This window comes from Hippoglossus hippoglossus, chromosome 5, assembly GCF_009819705.1.
Source record: "Hippoglossus hippoglossus isolate fHipHip1 chromosome 5, fHipHip1.pri, whole genome shotgun sequence".
Taxonomy (NCBI): Eukaryota; Metazoa; Chordata; class Actinopteri; order Pleuronectiformes; family Pleuronectidae; genus Hippoglossus; species Hippoglossus hippoglossus.
This window is the reverse complement of record NC_047155.1, coordinates 28874376-28893452: the sequence shown is the minus strand read 5'-3', so window position 1 is coordinate 28893452 and position 19077 is coordinate 28874376. Positions and strand designations below refer to the sequence as shown.

At 39.7% G+C, this 19077-nt stretch overlaps 1 protein-coding gene across 1 annotated transcript in view; it reads right to left on the bottom strand.

The window, feature by feature from the left end:
- The window catches only part of LOC117761284, a 66090-nt gene that overhangs the window by 45236 nt on the left and 1777 nt on the right, over positions 1-19077 (bottom strand). The gene's annotated exons all lie outside the window — the stretch shown is intronic.

Below are 19077 nucleotides of genomic sequence, written 5' to 3'. Positions count from 1 at the left end.
TTTTCCTCACTTGTTTTGCAGTGTGTATTTCCTGTTTGTTACTTTTCCACCCACCAAATGATATCAGATCAATTAGGGCATGGACATGTTGATTATGTGGTAAAAAAAAATGTATTTATACTTTTACATTTGACCTAACACCCTCAATTATACTGGTTCTGCTGGCTCAACATTGTAAAATTGTGTATTGCATATAAAATAAAGCACTCAAATGCACTTGTGCAGATGTGACAAGGGCTTGTTTCTCATAATTTTGTTGTGGTTGAGTGTCCTTGTGCTTTTTATGGAAAGTGCACACACTCAGTGTTTTTGCCTGTGCATAATTTCTGTGGGACTAAGGATTTCAGCATGGTAATAATCTTTGTGCTAGCCTCTCAAAGCCAGTCTGCAATTACAGCTGTTTACTTGAAACAAATGTAATTTTCCATTAGGCTGAACGGAGGTAATTGATAGTCATCTCCTCTTTGCCAAAATCAACCTGAACTATTCTTATCTGAAATAAAATTCTACAAATGGGCTGTAAGTGGCATCGAGCCATATTATAATTGCAAACCACTCTTGCTTTCTTTGGCACTTGTGCATAAATCACTAGTTAATGTTCGCTTCACAAATTCATCAAATCCTAAACTTATATTAATGCATACTCTGTAGCTGACATGAACTTCGATGGCATTAAACAGTTTCCAAGATTAAATTGCTTGTGTGTGCAATCGTTGTAGATAACTGCTGTGAAAAGCAATATTAGTTTTATCGATTTCTTTTCTGAGCTTTTCAAACTTGGGTTCAGGTGCAAAAAGCTGCACCAACCACAGAGACAGCCCTGTTTATGGAAGTAGGCAATTACATTTTGTCAGTGTCATGCATTCAAATGTGCACAGTCTGCAATGGCTTACAAGACACTACATGACAATAAGTGCAGTAAAGAAATCACAGGCAATACTTCACCTCCAGATATTGTAGACTGATAAAAAAAGAGTCCAATCCTTCTCCTTAGACATTACACATGTAAAACATAACTTTGGCATTGATTGTGATTTCAACACATCAAACGTAATGCACCTAGTAGTTATGTTTAAAAATCCATCTCACTGTGTAGCTCCACTGCCACAGTTAAACATTGGTGGCCACACATTGATAGACACCCTGTTATCTGCTTGTATGTGTTGCACTAGCTCTCCTAATGGTAGGAGCAGATGCAGTTTCACGTATTGCATTAGTAAAGTCCTCCAACAGAGACAGAGCAGCCGTCCTTTTTCATGACTGTTTGACATGGTTATAGCATGAATAATATCAATATTTCATTAGTTAATTAGTAAACTATCTCTGACAATGAAAATGTTGTATGTATGTATATGATTTAATCTAATGAGGCATCTACCTCTACCTCTGGCCTTAAAGTCTATCTCATATTCAGATTGTATCTGCATATGATTATACCTGATTGCAATTTAAAGCTTGTGTCACCAGTATCTACATTGTGATCCAAATGAGATCTGATTGCTCTGTCCACTCATCACCTACTCCTGTCTGGTCTGGTCTTCACGTCATCCACACGTCTTGAATAATGTCCATATTTGAGGACAGCTTCGTGATTTAACTGTGTAATGGCTGCTAGCCACCTGGCTGCTGTTACTAAGCTGGTTAGGAACAATCATGCATGCAAATTACTTGCTCTTTGGTGCCCCCGGCTTTTTTAACATCGATTTAGGAGACTTGGGTAATTCGTGGAGATCCGATGAGTTTTTTCTTCGTGGGGGTATATATATATATATATATATATATATATGAGTGACAGACGAATGTCCATATTTCTCTCTCAAATAATCATGAGAGTGAACTGCATTGAGCAAAAAAAATTGCTGATGGTCTTCACAAGTGACTGACCTAAGCAAGCCTGACCCCCCCCCCCCCATCTCTCTTTCTCTCTCTCTCTCTCTCTCTCTCTCTCTCTCTCTCTGTCTATCTGCTTCTGCGCTTGTGTGTGTCTGTCTGACACAACTGACAAATGTGTAATTACATAATTTAAAAAACAATTACAGTGGATGGGCAGATGTCATGTGGTGGAAAAAATCAGGGAAATTTCAACTCCAGGAGAACAGCAGGAAAATCCAAAGTATTTGTTCATTTATATCATATACTGTATATGTTTTCTGGCCCATATAATAGAACAGACATTATTCACACACTCGTTCCTGACAGAGAACCTCGTAGTTAACTAGTCCCCAACACTCTAATTCTGAAAAATATAAACCATAATTTACTAGTTAACATCCCTTATTGATCTGTGTACATTAGATATAATTTAGCAGATCGTCAGATGGTATATTACGCAGTTCTTTCCTACTTCGAATAGCTCACTCTTTTTTCACCATACATGTGTTTGCATCCCTGACAATATTTCTGCTCACATTCGAGTTGTATGTGGAGTGATAACACAGTTACATTAACACTTGAGTTAAATGTGGTTACAATGCATCCCTGACCGGATTCCGATTCACAAGGTTTCGATACGTTTCGATTTCTGATTCAATTCAATATGGGTTCAGTGAGGGATATCTCAGTGTACAATACCAATTTTGCTTCGCTATAAAAGGAATTCTCAGAGAACTAAAGCTGGAAACTGTGCAGGAAAACCTCTAACTTGCTGCATTATTAAAAACATTGGATGATATATTGTCCAATAAATTATTGTGATAAATGATATTATTGTCATCATTTTTAAACAATTTTATACCACTGAAATAATGATAATAGTAGAGCACGATCCTGCAAATACACCCTTTCAAAGAGCAATGAATTCTTACGAATTTTCAGTCTGACATTTGAATTAGAATAAAAAATATTATAATATAATATATCGCTCCTGTCACTTTAACACTGAATCCCGGCTGTGTGTTCGTCTTGTGTTGTACTGAGCGCGCACAAAATTTTGACTCACTTTTCATTATTGTTTAAATGCAGCCTCATAAACTCTGGAGTGAATCAAACCAACACTAAGTAAACTTCATGTACTGATCAGGTCCTGATAACTTGGTGTTGATTAGTTAAAGTGAGAGCAGGTCAGCAGGAGAGTGGAGGAGGACACAGGAAACTCCAGCACAGTACAAACCCACCGCTGCTTCTGTCCTGAATGAAGCAGTGGCAGCGGCAGAACGTAGTGGAAACCCTGTACTTTTACTTTTGTTGCCACTGTTGAACAACAAAGTGGACTTACCGACTGGTTCACGTTAACAGGCTCTGCTCCTCTTATCTCGGCGTTACTGACTCTCTGTGTATGTCAAGTGAGCTAGGGCGGGACCTTGGGGCCTGTGTGTATGTGTGTTTAAACTCCACCTCGCTCCCTGTCTGAGGAGTCTGCGAGCACACACACACACACACACACACACACACATTCTCACTCGCTCCTGGTATTTCACGTGATACGATGATTTTTGTTTTTTAACACTGGGCATATTTGCTCTCCAAAAATAGTGCAAAATGAGACTAAATGGTCGCAATCTGGAGCCATGGTGAAGGATAAATAAGCGGTACAGGGTGGCATGATGACACAAGGGAGTACACCAAAACGAAAATAGATGAAAAGAATATAAAACTGCCACAAAAATCAATACATCCAAAAGTATGTTGTGCATTTAATGAGATGTAAATTAGTGGCGCGTTAACTTCACACAAGACTAAAGGTACTAGACTGAAGAACACTATTGAGCGGATGGAGCAATGTGTCTCAGTTCAGTAACTTGATGGAGCCATCATCCATCCCACCCTCAAAAAAAGAGGGATACAGAGGGAGAGACAGAGACCGAGTGTCACAAGTGGAAAGCAGGAGCACCCAAACGCAGGAGCCAGGTGAAGGTGAAACAACAGAAAATGTCCTTTAGTAATTACTCCCTCCAGACGAGGGGTAGGAACTGGAGCCCTCCGGACAGAATCATGACACAGGATCTCAATTACAAGAGCAAGTAGTCATAGAGGTGAACAGGCCTTTGTGTCAGCAGGTTAATATCCTGTCAGGCATTCGCTAGCATGTGATCCACATCCATCGGTGTATGTGTGCATTTGCAGTTCATGCTTTCCCCAGCATACAGGGCCTGAAACAGCTTTATTTACTGGTCATGGCTTTGGTCATTATAAGTTATGCCTTGTACTTAAAAAGTTATTAGTTCAGTTTTAGAAAATGTCTGGTTGAAGGGATTTGCTTTGTGTGCTAATGTATTATTTATCAGGGCTTGTTGATTTCTTACATGAAGATTTGACGTTTCGATGGTATTAAGAAGGGATAAACTTTGCAGCCCCCCAAATAACACTGCCATAGCCTTGTGTGCTTCATCCTGCAGGACGTGCTTCAAGAATACAAAGCATATTGATTTCAAGCTAGTTTGCAAAAAACCAACTACGTGCACATGTCACAATTTTTCCAACCGTCGCTTTTCTTTTAAATTCACTTTAAGAGTAATGTGGGGACAAATATTTTGTAACTGCATGCTTTAATTTAAAATGAACTACTATTTTGACAACTTCTGTTAAAAGGGCACTATTTTGACCCTTAGTTTTGAAACCACTGAATACATTCAGCATAAATAACCGGGTAAACTCAATCAGTTTCATCTCAACTACAGTAATCACTCTGGGAAAAGACCTCAACAAATAGCCATCTTTGATCATTGATAACAGATATAAACCATAGATTCTATAGTGCAAGTCATTCTTTATGCTTTGAACTCAACACCATCTACCCTGACCTCCTCCTACATTTTTGCAGTGATATATTATTGCCATGCTACCTCCGCCTTTGCAATTAATAGAGGACAGAAGAGAGGACAGCTTTTTGTTTTCCACATTTGCTTTATGGTATGAACTTCCTCTTGGCAACAAAATGTGTTTTCTCTGCTCATTTCATCACTGTAAACAAAAACACATAGATTCCTGTTGGCACATGAAGTTTATACAGAGGATTCTTCCAGCAAAACTCGTACATCCTCGGCTCAAATAAGCTCATATGTTTATGCTTGTATTTGAAAGTTTGCTGCAGCAGTTTGCTGAATTCTGTGGTGACTTGCTATTTATGACAAAAAGACTTTGAGCTTGATTTTGTATATCAGCTGCTGCGCCGAGTATAAATAACCGAGCACTGGCTGATCATAGCCCCAGTTTGTGCCTCTCACAGATAGCTGCCACTGGAAGAACAAGATTTATTTTTCTTCAGCAGCCATAAACACAACACATGAGCCCTGACAATAGTCTACTCATGTTCTATGGTACATGTAAGGGGAAGAATTAACATATGTCCTTTGATTCATAATAAATCCAACACTGTATCATTACATTTACGTAACAATTTCGTTTTTATATATTTTAAGTGACTCATTTGGTCATTTTCTGAAATCATAACCTCTGTGACCTCCAATTATGTTACAGTATAATGGCTGTGTATTGTAACTGGACTGGACCAACACATCAGCTGCTCCAATGGGTCAGGGGTCATGTAAAAAATATTGCAAATGAACACCAAATTAAAGTGAGCAACAATCCAAGGGAATCCAAAAGAATATATGAAAAAACATCTGTTTTCCTTCTTCAAAAAGTACACAGTTTAATGTGTGCTCTCTCATGATAGCACAATCGTTCCCTAACCTTAAAATAGGTGTTTTATGAATGAAACCTACCAAATGTTGGACTATAGACATAACTGATTGGATAATTCACCTAAAAACACCTGAAAACTTTACAGTTCTTAGTTTTAAATTAAGAATATAAAAACATTGTATCTTGTGTTTTGGTAAAGTCCATGCTTCCATCAGTTCAAAGACAAGCATACAAACTATTCCATAGTCAGCAGGACTCAAAAACCTACCATTATCCTACAGAAACCTATTTTTCTTATGTGCAAGAAGCCTTTATTTTGAGGTATGAGTTTTCTACCTGTCAATATTATCTTGCTGTTTCAGAAGTTCTCTTAGCACAGGCAAAATAAACACCTGAAAAGAAAAAAATATGCATATGGTTTCAAAACCAGCACAAAATAGGGTAGCGCCAGCATGCTGAGTCGTAATAAAGCTTGTTTGAATACCTACCGTTCCTGTAATATGCAGCTTGATATCATTCCTCAATCATTTTCAACCTGGGGCTGTTTAGAGGAGAAAGGAGGAGGAAAGGTTGTAATTTGTTTGCGCCTCAGGTTTGAATCCTGCAATTGTATGTCTACGTGTGATTGCCACACATTTCCAACTGTATTTTTTTATCAGCGACTATTGAATTCAGAAAGGTTATCATAAAAGGGGCGAGGGAGAAATATGCAGGGACATAATGGGCTATTTGAATGAAAAAAAGATACATTTCTTTTATGAAGCAGACTGGTAGGGTGCTGTGTGTTCCACAGGACTAAATTACATCAGCCAGCAATGTATCTCAGCTGTGAAAGTAACAGCATTAGCAAACAAATCACTACCTAAAAAAAATCCCTGCATTTCCCCCCATTTTGTTTCCATTACCCAGCATTACTTAAGGGAGAGGTAGATGAATAATAGGGAACAGGGACAGTCCAGTGAGATTTAAATGTAAGACTTTCTGACAGTTGCAAAGTTTGGGTAAAAATAGAGAGAAAGTTTGGAGTTTTTGTTGTTCTGCGTACTACCTCTTAACTCCTGTTGGAACACAGTGGAAAAGAGAAAATTGGATCTTGACAACCATCTTCTGCTCTGGGGACAAGCGCTGTATGGTGTTGACACGTGTCTCCACATCCCTAATCACTCCAACTCCTGGACTTGATTATTTATGAGGGACAACCAATTGGTGGATGCATTTCTAAGCCATAATTGTGTTTGCCGTTTTAAACTGGTTGCCTGCTAGATTAAATTTAAAAGTCAAATGGTTTTATGTAGCGTAATGTAGGCACGCTAAATAGTTTTGTGTTTACAGTTTCACAGACAGAGCTTCTGAGGCTGTTTGCCAACACTGAAGACTTCTTGAACTTATAATGAAAAAGTATGTTGCAATTTATGTGATTGGCATATAGTTTGTTGGTTTTCGTCTGCCCTGGGAAGATTAAAGGTGCACAGCGTCTTTTGCGACATGCTCCCTTTGTCTTCTTGACCACACAATAAGCCACGGTGAGTAATGGGCCCCAGGCAAATTAAGCAGCTTGATTAACTCTCCAATATACATCGTGTCTTCACAAATGGTGTCTTTCTTTGCTCTAATGGAGTCCCTAAAGAGCTTATGTGGATGACGTTTGTGGTGAGTGTAGCCTAAAGCATAGAGAGGCGGCTGCCACTGAGAGAAAGCTCGGTGGTGAAGATGCCAGACCTGAGATGCAGCTAATGGCTCGGAAGGCAAGCTCGTTTAGTCGTATCTCCAGCTTCCATGCTTAATGATGATTACACTGTCAGTCCTGGTCTTACTGCAGGCATCAGAGCTACACTCAGCATCCTGAGAGGGAGGCGTTGTACGCATCAGATCGCACTCACTTCATGAGCACTGTAAGAAATCAATTGAATAGCTAAGAGCACAAATGTAAAAAAAAACAAAACCCAAAGGGGGATATTAGTGTTGTCAAGCTACAATAACTTAAGTGGTTCAAAGTAGCCGATGCAACAGTAAGGTTGGGACAACTGTTGATACAAACACAAGTAATTTGGCCTACTTACTACTTATTACTAACTACTCAAAAGAATATTTTCTTACAACAACACAGTGTGATTTTATACAAACCAAATTGTGATGGGAATTCACCAGAAACACATCAGTATATTGAAATAAGAGAAGGTCAAAGAATCACTGGACTGGCAGGTCTTTGCTTTGTTTTGACGGATCAACACGCATTAGAGAAGCTGTAAACTCACAGCAAAGAGGTGAGTTGCAACAGTGTGAGACTCAGGCCCCACTGTGAATGTTCTCCATGTGTGTTAATGGCTCTCCTCCTATGGAGATGATAAACTGCTCATACAGCCTGTCCATAGAGTACTGTGCTGCTTAATCAATGCAGGCTGGGATAGGCTGTTGCCTGTTGCCTGTTGTCAATATTTTCTACTGCTGTACACAGAATAAAAGGAAATTGTTGTTTTGTTCCCGAAAGAAGACGGATTAAAAGTCTTGTTTTGTCTTTATCTTGATTCCATATCACTAAAAATTACAAATTAAGCCAGAAAGGTTGGACTCGAGCCTACATTTCAACAGTCAAATACAATGTCCTATTTCTTTAGAAATTGCAAGAATTCATTATTTCTGGCTCAATAAGATTTATTACATATTTACACAGTTGTAGTTGCATTCAATCAAGTGGCAATAAACAGCCTCACAGTGACCTAGAAAAATCTGAAGCTCCCAAATGTCTTTCCCATGCTTTCCTCATTTATACGGTTATTGACTGAAATCATCTAGCCCTATCCTGGGTGGTTGTTGATGCCCTTGGTCATAACTCTTTCTTCATTATTTGTTGTTTATGAAGGGAAAAGCAACAATACTGAGTAAGCTGGTCTGCAGTGTTGAGTGTATTTCAGTACATCCACAAACAAATCTAGACTCCACAGAGCGGCTGAGCTCATCCTCTAACCAGAAGGTCGGTGGTTTGATCCCAGTCTTCCCCATCTGCATGCCGAAGTGTCCTACGACAAGAGGCTGAACCCTGAATGGCTCCTCATAGAAAAAGAAGGGCTGCCCATTGATGCACTATATGAATGTGTGTGATGGGTAAATGTAAGATTGTAATGTAAAGCATGTTGAGTGGTCATCAAGACTAGAAAAGCTCTGTATAAATACAAACCATTTACCATTTACATCTAGTAGTGTCACAAAAATTATTAAAGTTTCAACTCTCAAAGTTGTACGTCATTTGAATTAGTTCTTATCTTGATGGACGTCCAAGTGCTCATTAGTCCGGTGAGTTTGGCTTTGATTAATTATGTGATGCTATAGAAGCAGGATAAAACATCATGAATGACGGATGAAACTTACTCACGATTAGTCGAGTGCAGTGTTGTGCATGAATGCGTTCAACGAACACGTTCATATTTTCTGTGAACGCTGAACTGAATGGATCAGTTTACAAATGATGAACGTGAGCGCCGTTCACGACGATTTACGACACCGTATTTTAAATCATTATTGTATAGGCCATCACGTGAAATAACTGGAGCGTGCGAAAATGTGTGTGAGTATGTGTGTGTGTGTGTGTGTGTGTGTGTGTGTGTGTGTGTGTGTGTGTGTGTGTGTGTGCTCCCAGACTCCTCAGACTGGGAGCACACACACACACAGGCCCTGGGGACCCGCCCCCTATCACTGACACACACAATGAGAGGAGCAGAGCCGGTTAAGGGAAACCAGCCGGTAAGTTACTTTGTTGAAGAACAGTGGGATCAAACTGTGAAAGCACAGAGTTTCACTACGGTCCATAGCTGCACAATGATCAGAAGGTTGGTTCGTACCATGCTGGAGTTTCCTGTGTCTCCCTCCACACTCCTGCTGACACAATCGATTAATAACTATATACATGATCGTAAGTTTTTCATCTAAACCACAAACATTTTGGTAACTTGGATGCTTTTGCAATAAAGATTAGGGCATGTGAAATACAAATATTTGTTCAGCCAGGGATTTGCGTGGTAAAGATGGGCAGTAAACAAAATTAAAGTTTCATATATATACAAGCAAGGAAAGATAACATTAAAAACTCATTAAACATAGCAAACAGACTAAAGCAAAGAACAGACCCAGAGACATTAGGGAATCAATGGCACAAGTGAATAATGAAAAATAAAAAGAGACAGGTGAAAAGCAATTCACTGTTTTATTAATACTGATTTCAGAAGAAGGAGCTGCTAACGGCCGGGCCACACTGGCTGCGGTTGCGGCTGCTGTCCGTGTGCAGTTCACAGCAGAACAGAGAGGAAATGATCTTTCACCACAGTTTCCATGTTTATCTGTCGAATATATCACAAACATAAATATTTGCAACACTTCCTGTACTGGTATTTATTTGAATACACAGGACTACTTTTATACAAGGAAATACTGTAGTTATACCAGAAACCTCAGAAAGGCAGTATTTATATCAAAAGTTAACAGAACTTCAGGTGATGGGTAGTGGTCTCTTTCTCTCTCTCTCTCTCTCTCTCTCTCTCTCTCTCTCTCTCTCTCTCTCTCTCACAAACACACACTCACTAACACGTTTATGGTCATTTTTAAGGCTAACCCTGCGTAAAAACATATCACTGGCAGTAGCAGCTTCCCTGCAGAACCGCGGCTGAACCGCAGCCATTGTGAACAACTGACAACTGCGACACGCAGAAGAACCGGGCGTTAAGGAGCGTAACAATTCCAAGTTTAGAACGTGCTCTTTCCAAGCATGTGAGGCATTAAGCAAAAGGCAGATTTACCCATCTCTGTTCAGGAAGTTGGCGAGCCTAAGGATAATAGAATAGAATATATAATTATTGTTCATCAAGGCAGACATTTTTTCTTCGGCTCACCAAACACAATAGAACAACATAAAAACAAACAAGCAGTTAATAAAACAAATACATGGACAAGGTCATATGATACATAGAAAACTAATCCTCTGATGATTCATTATTTTAGCTACAGAGACAGGACAACTATCAACCAACTTAATAAGTATTGTGGTAACTTTCCCAATAACCTTTTTCAATGTATGTAAAGGCATGTGTGGACAATTCTGTTCACTTGTCAGGAAGCCAAGGGGCGGGCAGAGGTGACAGGTTGAGATGAAACTGATTTGACTCACTGAATACTGTCTAGATTTTATATTGTTAATGATGGCTGACAAGTTTAGCCTCAACTCATGGATACTATCTTCTCTCACAATGTTCCTGTTTTTCAGATAATGAACAATGAGCTTTGTTTACCTTATTTTATGCAAAATTAGTAGCTCTTACAGAATTTGATACCACTGTGGTGAATTTCTTAAAGAGCACAGTGTAAATATTTGATGCAGTTACCCCCATGCTGTGACAGAGTGAAATCTGGTCGCTAGACAGGTTGTAAACACAACCACTGGGTCCTCATTTGAAAGAAATTAGTAGGTAAAAACTTGTTTCCAAACTGTCAACTTACACCGTGTTTTTAAACTAAAAGACCACTGCCGGAAGTAGCGATGAAAGCGGACGTAGCGCCTCCGAGGAGAATATCAGAAGACATTAAGGTGTAAAACATGGTGTAAATGATTGAATATGAATGTCGGGGCTTACAGACACTTGGATGACACCACAGGAGCAGTATGGAGGCATGTTATGTTTTGTTTCTGTTGTTTTATTACGTCTGAAGAAGGGGTCCCATTTACTTCAATTGTATTGGATTCGGCTGCAACACTGTTCAACCCTGAAACTCTAAAAGTGTTTTGTGGACTCAAACACTTCACCCACCCTGACATCGGCTTAGTGGTGGGTGGATAATGAGTGAATTTTCATTTTACGGTGAACTATCCCTTTAAATTAAACACTGACATTCTCATTGTACTCACAGATACTCCTTATATACTTTGGGGATGTTTATTATGAGAATGATCATCTGATTGTAGCAATGTTAACTTTTCCCAGTCATAGTAATTATGGTCAAAATTTCAAAAATTAGGCCTAATTGGTATTGAAGTGGATTTATCCTTTAAATCTAGAATCAACACTCCAACATAGCCTACCACCCATGATGACATCAAAATGTTGTGTTTTCATCAACCTGAACAAAAATTCTGTTCACAGTATGACACAATATGAAACCAAGGAAAAATGCAAATATTCAGGATTCCCATGGAGGATAATTTGTACTGACCTCCTGACCTTTTCCTCTGGCGTTAGGACCATGGCACAACTACCTGACCAAAGATTCTGATTACAACACAAAACTGACACGCGACTAGATGTTGTTTTTATCCAGCCTCTCCATCTTTTCCTCCCACTGTGTCTAGATACTGTAAATATACTGTATCCACAATCAGCGGGGCCACCACGGCTTTGAATTCCCTCCCTTTGTGAGCTTCCGGATTACAGAGCACAAATAATTGCACTAATTTCATCCTAGAGGAAGCCTATTAAAAAACAGAACAAAGGCTGGTGAAAGGATGCCAATTATCAGATGGAAAACTCCTGCTGAAATAAATGGTCTTAATTTGATGCAATTACGAAGTTCATCAGCAAACACAAAAACTGAAATTTGTTTGACTTAAAGGCTCATCAAAGGCCGCTTCACAGCAGTCTGCAACGCCTCCATCATTTTGTCCATTATCCTCGTCATCAACTTAATTTATCCAGAAGCAAACAGATGTCAGCACACATTGTCACACAGAAACACACAGAGGACAATTTCAACGTCTTATTTTCTGATATATCGGACTCAATTTTCTTCGTATCTGCTTTGTTCTAACTTACATCTCATTTCTGTCCCATTTTTTAATTCACCCTTCTCCTTCCTGCTCTTCCTCACTGTTGCCTCCCCTCATCCTCCTCTCCTTGTCACTTCCCTCTCAGCCTCAACCTGGAAATGTATATTTAAGCTATTCGTGAAACTCAAAGCCGGGAAAACTAGCAGCATAACAAGTATTCTGATGAAGAATTAATGTTGCCGCCAGCCTTAGGGCATCAACAGAAGAGCCTTCACTTAACATCGTTAAAAGCATCAGCGGGATGGGGAGTGAAGTGTGCGGCTGCTTAGGCATACATAGTGCGTCTTTGGTTTTAGGCTCCAGTGAATCTAAGGTGATATCCACAAGTCATTTTTTTTGTATGTCTTCTTCAGTTCTTAACAGCAACAAGTGGCTTCGCGTTACCCAACACTGAGGAGAGTTTCTGTAGGGAGAGCTTCTTGCCCTCTCAGCAGAAGGTAAAAGACAGACACATCAGTCCCATTCCTGTATGGTACAAACAATCAGAAGCAGCAGGCTAGTTGATGCCACAACCTTTCACCCATTTTCTATGAAGCGCAGTACATCACTTGCATGGAGTGTGGCAGGGAAAGGAGGGCGAGTGGTAGGTCGGTGGTGTGCTGTGACCTGGAGGAGGCAGAAATGTGAGGCACGTTAACAATCTGGACTGTAATTAATGTAACTAAATGTGGATGCCATGATGTCAATGGTTAAGACACAGCTCTTGTAGACAACAAAGGAAGTTGTTTTGACAAGATGATGGATCCTCTTCGAAGCAGCTGACTGGATGTCATCGGGGGTCAGGGGTCATAATACTTCATCTGTGAGCTAGAGCTGGTGGTTGATCACCTGATTTCAAAAGGGGAATTTGTTTGTCTGTTATTTGAATTCGGTAATGTTCATCAGCCATCTGTGAAAGCACAGTCTATTAGTCTGCAGGACGTTACAGCGTGAGAGGTAGAACTGCTGACGGCTGCTTGCCTGTCTGATCTGCATTTCTCCTTGGGACGTTTCTGCGCTCGTCTGCAGTGTAGAAATTTTAGCAAAAGGTGTGCTAATGCATTTACTCATTACTGTTTCCCTTGATAGCTCTAGATCAATCATGATCAATCAAAATACTATTTGTAGAAGGCTTTTCATGGTGTGTAAATAAAGCATGCAGTGTGATTTTAAAGTGCTTTCTGAAACATTATGCTGGGGGATTTTTTTCCATATTCTGAGCTAATTTGACACGTTTGTCTCCAATCTGATCAGTGGATTTTGAAATAAACTGATACCACTGTGAAAGTCTTTTGTTGTGTCATTTTCTGCCATTTTCTTAACCAAAATCACAAGAGAAGAATCATAATTTCGAATCCACACACATCACCTACACAGGAGCCAGTATCAGATACCACTATACAGAAGTTTAAGCTCTAATGTGTTAATCAAATCGGCAGTCCATGGAAGTCTGCAACAGAGATAAGCCTGAAATCCTTGGAAATAAAACAAAGAAGGAATGAAAGTTGACGTTAATCAGCTGTGTGACTTGTAATACTGGCCCTGAACACCTCTGAGATGCATTATCTGTTAGTTACACTGGATGGCATCGCCCTTGCTTCCAGCAGAACCTTCATGAAGTTATCTATGATCCAGATTTGTCCTTTGACTCACAATTAAAACAAATTTCAAGGACTGCCATTTTTCACCTACGTGACATTGCAAAAATCAGACAGATCCTGTCTTAAAAAGATGCAGAAAATGTTGTCCACGCCTTAATTACCTCAAGAATTGATAATTAAAAATGCCCCTATTCAGCTTCACCAATAAGTTTATAAAGACTCTGCGGCTTGTCCAAAAAGGTGAAGCGCATGTACTTCTCTTTCCTCCTGTCGCATTTCATCACGTTTATGTCTCATCAGTACATGTTACTGACTTCCCCAGAGTCCTTGTGCTGTATCGTTATAGATCCAGGATCGCTGCTGCAGCCACATCGTGGATCGTGATCATGGATTGTGACTGTGTTGGGGGATCATGGATAGTAGATTATGAATCACGAGTTTGGATCGTGGATTAGGTTTAGAGCTAGATTGCTTAGATATACAATATGCCTAATCACATATACTACTATTACTGGCAATATCGCTAGCATTTCAATAGGCAATACTGCTCCCTTGATCTCTATCAGACTTTTTCTTTTGTATTTTAATCAGCCTTACATATATTGGCACACTATCAAATGTTAGTCATATTTTCAGTGTTGCATATGACAAAATTAGTTCAGCTTTCATTATTACTATAAAGATAACCTTTACAATAACCTTACGGTACACAGCCCGGTGCAGTTGGTTTTAGTCTCCCTATTCCCCTCTCAGCATTGAGCCTTCTACTGATGGTCATGGCTGTTGGTGCCCAGGATCACATGGCACAGACAGCAGACATGGCTGACACGACCAACTGAGCCTGGTGACTCTCTCTGGGAGAGGGCATATCCTGCAAGGCCCATCCATGTGAGGCACATTCAGCCTGAGGCTGCCGTTATAGAGACCTTGTGATGTAATGTTATGTAAGGCAGGGCTGCCCTGTAGGCATAGCCTCCAAGGCAGTCTCTTGAGGTGTCGCCAGCTGTTGGAGCACCTGAGGTTCATTTCCTCACACCACTATTTAAGAATTTGAGAGAAAGATTACGAAAATGAAATAATATGAAAAAAGTCAGATCAAGTTACCGAAATGAACTTTTTACAAAAAAGTGTATTTGGAAGTTATACTTTACATTGTTTAGACAGTGAAGTTGTTTCTTTTTTGGATCTCCGCTGGTTTGCTGAGAGGTATTTGCATTCCTTTGGCTATTATTTCTGTATCAGCTTTCAATGTCATTCCATTGGTAAATAGACTGTATTTACATAGTGCTTCTCTTGTCTTGATGACCACTTAATGCACTTTAGAGTAACGTTTTTGCCATTCACACACAAATTCATACAGTGCATCTATGTGCAGTGCTTTCTCAATGAGAAGGGGTCAATTTTGGTGTTCAGTATCTTACCCAAGGGCACTTTGGCATGCAGAATGGGGAAGACTGGGGTCAAATAGCCAACCTTCGGTTTAAAGGACGAATTTAAATGTGATGGATAATATGTTGTACTTACTGTAACTGTACTCACTTTGTACTTTACCATTGTGCCATTTAGGCACAAGCAAACACAAGCAAAACAGGTGATAAAATAGTTAAAGCATCTATCTTTGTCTTTCAGTCAGATTAATCCTTATTACATCCATATCCCCAACCAAAAGCCCAAGCAGTTCTTTGAACAGCACATAAGGTAGGAGACATGGGTGGAGACATTGCTGGATCTGTTAAGTTCTTTGATGGCATTGGAGAGACCATGTCTTGCCCTGTGTGGAGAGGATGGGGGAGGCCAGCAAAAGAAAATGAATTAGTATGCAGGGGTGGTTAGGAGTGCTGAAGAAGGGGGTGGACTTCATGGTGCAGGCCCACTGAAGTAGCAGGATTGGGCTTCACAGGAAAATCCCTATGCAAAGCCTACAGCCCCTGGGCATCACCAGAAAAGGAAAGTCATCACCAAAGCTTCAGAGACTGTTGATCAGGAGGGACAAGCCTTGGACTACTGTCTCTAGGACACAGGCTGGTAACCACTTGCTTCTAGGCGGGTCGCCTGGAATATTGTGTGTGAAGTTGAAAGACCTGAAACACCTGATGACCCCAGCTTCTATCACTGATGGTTCGAATGTACAAAATAGATGATTGCAAGACTGAGTCAGGCTCTACTGCCGTCCGTACACCAATCCACCTGTTGATCTCATCCTCCATTCACCGTCACTCATGAACAAGACCAAACATCAAGAAGATCATAGGCAAAGACATCATTAATCTGGACAGTTCTCTTGATATGTTATATAATATAAACAGTTCTTTCATAACTATAAACCTCACAACATCAAAATGTTTATTATCACCCAAAGACTTAATGCATTTTTGTCCACCTTTATTCCTCAATACCTCACTAGAACTGCTTCAGCTCAGTCTGCAGATTGCTTTAACCTTTAGAGTTCTTCGATTAGCATTGTGCATTTTATTCAGTGACACTAATGCGAACTTGCTAATTAAGCTTTTTGAGGTCTGAATAATACTGATTGCACTACATGCATAAACCTGCTCATGTATAGTGTGAGGTGTGGTGCTGTGTCATAGCTCACGCTTTCCTCATGTTACGCAGCTTTAAAATGTCCTGAGGGTGTTTCACAATAAAAGCTTCTCAAAAAAGAGGGGAATATGCCCCCTGATATGGTGATTTCATTTACATTAACTTGAACAACACTAACAACAGCAGCAGCAAATTCAAATAACAAAGGGATCAGAAAAGAAAACAGGGAAAACTGAAATCAAGTATGCATGAAAGGTTTTATACATATGCATAGTTCACATAATGATATCCCTGTCTCAAATAAGGTTTTAGTTGAGGTGAATGCAGGCCACAAATACTATTTGAAAACTTCATGTAGAAATTCCTAGCATTTTTTTAAACTTGTCTAACTGCATCCAAGTTAATTCTCACTTGTACAACAATTCTCAGCGTGTGTGTTTTAGTACTTGCAAATCCAGCTGAATTTTGCTTCTGGGAGAGTCTTTGAACCGAATAGAGTCTTGTTCTTGTGAAATCATTATCTGGCTGAAATTCAGTCTACTTTTCTGGGAGACCCTGGGTCCCTTAGGAGAAGTGTTCCACCTCTAATGTGATAGTTGACAATAATCCAGGGGCCATTAGAATTCCTGATCCTCTTCCTGGTCCCTCTACGGGAATACAACACATTCTATTACCTAAGAAGCAGCTACCAAGAACCCTTCACAGCTTTTCTGAGCGTTTTGATCAATGTTGCATTCCCTTGCTGATTTTTTACTTCAAGTAAAAACCAAAGAACCCCCCCCACTCAAGAAAAGTGCTTAGATTAATGTTGGAGACACTTTGGTGAAGCCTTCAGACATGTTCATATGCTAACTTCATGAGCCGAATCTATATTTTTTTGAAACATTGGTTTAATCTATTTTTGTGACTCTGTATCTCATTTGTCGTATATTTAAGCAGCAGTGATGTTGAAGATGATGATGAAGGAATCTCCGCGGACACCGTTCTTGCTTGTATAATAAGGTTTATTACACAGAAGTTACAGGTCAGGACGGGTACCTAGGTATACCCGGAGACGTTCTCGGCCAATGAAGAAGTCTACCTCGCCAGTGCCGGACAAGCCTTCATATAGGGAAGTTGTTTCCGCCCAGGAAATAAGACAAAATGACGTCATACATAGGGGCCTCTAATACAAAACATGCTTCCTACTTAAAGATGGAAACCCCTCTATCCACTTCCTACTTAAAGATGGAAACCCCTCTATCTAACAGGTCAAAGAGAGTTTCTCCGGGTCACAGAGAACTTAACAAGTATCATATCGAATAATAATTAGATTCCTCTGAGAGTCAGGAAACGAGGGGCCCCCTAACCATGAATATGTCATTAACAAGGGGCCCCCTAATTATGAACATGTCATTAACAATCTATGTTAGCTGAATATACCACATATTTCCCCCCTTCGAGACTTCACAAAGTCTCGAAAGAACAAAAGAAGAAAACATACAGGTGTATAATCATGACAAAAATAACAATCCGTCCTGTAACATAATTGTAACAATAAAGCAACTGTATGGAGCGTAAAAGTGAGAGTGAAAAACCCGTCAGGCAGCTATCTTTCCTGAGATATCCATCAAACAAACTAGACGGGAAAATTCTCTCACGGCCCCTCTGCCTAGGCGACCATACATAGTACTCCATACCAATGAAATTAGGAATTTTAGCAAATTGTGTAAGGAAATGATTTAAGCAAATACATATGGAACCCTCAGCAAATCAAAACAAAACAAATGTCCAAAGTCAGGCTGGTCGACCCATCGCACCTTCCAACGGACCTTTTCCTGCCTAACCCCTCTATCCCTAAACACCAAGAAAAAGAAAACATCTGAGGTCCCAGTATATTTACCCAATAACAGAAAACATCATTTTCCTAGCAATTAACACACAGAGAATATAGTTCAATTTTAATATTACTCATGCAATATATAAGAGAAAACATAAGAATGTATAACACTGTAGTTTCTCAGCAGCATTGATTCTCAGTTGTAGTATCGATGACGTGTTGAATCTGGATATCGTATCATAAGTCCTTGTTCAGAATCCTTCAGTCCATTCATATTGTCCATGTTTGAAGTGTCTGAATCCATTCAACACATCGGAGTCCCTGAACAATCAACCACCCTCACAGTGGTCTTCCCCCAATATGTTCTAGAATGAAAGAAAAGAAAACCAGTATCTTTTGCATACAAAACAGATACAAATTAAACATCAAATATAGATTAACACTCTTTAAGTAAATGTGAAAGTATAAGTCATATTGTCCATTTCCCCCCTGTAACACACCACTAATATAAGAAGAAACTACAAAATAACTAAGCAATAACAGAGGTAAATGTTAGGATTATAATAACATCAGATATTCAAAATGGATATACATCCACCCTTATCACGTCGTCCTCATCAAGGTCCGTGTCAGCACCACATAATAATGGCATCTGAGTTTGATCACCGGGCATCACAACTCCAACCCATCTCAATATCATAACCTTCGCAAAGGTCAACAACAGCGTACAAAAACAAAACATCACACTC